The following is a 1978-nucleotide window of genomic DNA, read 5'->3' as shown; positions in this document are numbered from 1 at the left end:
GCTCTGGCGCCTATAGCCTTTTAATTGATTTTAAGCAATGCAACATTTATTTCCATACGAGATTTCAAAATATCCCGTGGCGGATCCAGTAATTTAAAATAGAGCTGGGCCAGAGAGGGACTTTTACAGATGGAGAGTGTAGACCATCTCAGCCCCACCGTGGTTGGGGCTGAGTTAAGAAAATTTATGATTATGGCACCTCTTGGTAATAAATGACACTCTCAGACTGAATTTGAATATAATTTTCATTTTTCTCCACTTTTAAATTTCGGGGAAAAAAATAAATTAGGGATGGTGTGCCGGCTGGGCCCCTTGAATCTGCCACTAAAATACTCATCATATAAAGTTTTTAAAATTATCCTTGTAGTCATAATTATGCCCGCATATATATTTCGTGCAAACTAACATTCATAAAAATAATGATTTATTATCTACTGATGATTAGCTTGTAACGTATTGAAAAACAAATAGGCCTAAGATAAACTTAAAACAGTCATTAATTTAGTCTTTTCACATTTACAGTACTTTTAAAATCAATCTAGAGGTGCTTTTCTTCTCTTTTTGAATTTCACTTTTGTGTAAGTAATATTGCGACTACACTATTGTGAGTGGAAATAGTACGGTACCGTTTAATTTACGCTCGAACAGGAAATAGGGAACACACAAAACAATAGTAAGCATTTTGATTTCACAAACATAAAGGTGATTTACTTAACTTATCATTAGTGGCGGCTCCAGGAAAGCAAATAAGAGGGGGGACAGGGAGGGACTTGCACAATTTGGGAAAGTAGATCACCTTATTTGGGGCTGAGGAAAGAAAATTTATGATTATGACACCTCTAGATTGCCGGAAATGGCACTCTCAGACCTAAATTCTAATTGTAATTTTCATTTGTTTTTTCCATTTTTTAAAAATAAATTTGAAAAATTTAGGTTCGGCTCGGCCCCACTTGAATCCGCCACTGATTATTATGACGTCATTGCGAGATTGCGTCAACGTAACACTGGAGTTTGTAAACTTTTGGTATCACTTAATCGAAATAGATAGACATATCCGTGTCAAAGGCTGTATAATTATTGTTTAATAATGGCTATATAAAATTCAATTGACTAACTATAATTTTTTTTTTGAAAAAAAACCCTAAAAAACAGTAATCCTATGTATGTAGATAATATTAAACACTATATACGTACGGGTCATAATAATATACAAAAGGAATAAATAGTTTATAGTAGAAATTGTGCACTTTTTTTATAAGTATACACGCTTCCGATTTTAACAACGTTCAGTACATTGTTTTCACAATAAATTTAGCCTCTGATAACCGTTGCACCTATAAAATCGATCTAGTGGTTTCTGAGATGGTTAAGAAATGTATAAACAATTGCATTTTCACTCGGTTTTGGTCCGGAAAATACGTACCGCACTTAGAAATGTGAACAAAAAAAATTCATGAGTCATGCGTAATTGTTATTCTTTCCATTCGCTTTTAAATGTGGGGTTTTAATTATAGAAGATTGGTGAAAAGTGGGGGGACAATCGATATGGTGTCCCCCCTACTTTGAAAAGTGGGGGGGGGGGGACGCGTCCCCCCTGTCCCCACCAATCGACGCCCATGGCTGCCATCGCAGCACCTAATCCGATTAACGAATGTAGGTAAGAATGGCCCCGGAAAAAATGGCCCAGGAAAAAATGGCCCCGGAAAAAATGGCCCCGGTAAAAATGGCCCCAGTAAAAATGGCCTCAATGAAAAAATTCAGTAATAGAAATATTTTTTTTAAATCTTCAAATATTTAAATAGTGTAATAAGCAAGAATTGAATTAATAAAAAATACAGTTACACAACAGATGCAAACAATGTACTGAGAGATTATCAGAAAACAACGGCCATTGAACATTTTTTGATAGTTGAAATAAGTTTTAAAAACGTTATTCCACTAACAAAGTAGAGGAATGACATACATACAGTACTTCAAC

The sequence above is a fragment of the Anneissia japonica genome, unplaced genomic scaffold (genome assembly GCF_011630105.1).
Source record: "Anneissia japonica isolate Jap-2015-1 unplaced genomic scaffold, ASM1163010v1 scaffold5330_len1712360_cov203, whole genome shotgun sequence".
Taxonomy (NCBI): domain Eukaryota; kingdom Metazoa; phylum Echinodermata; class Crinoidea; order Comatulida; family Comatulidae; genus Anneissia; species Anneissia japonica.
This window is presented reverse-complemented; position numbering follows the sequence as displayed.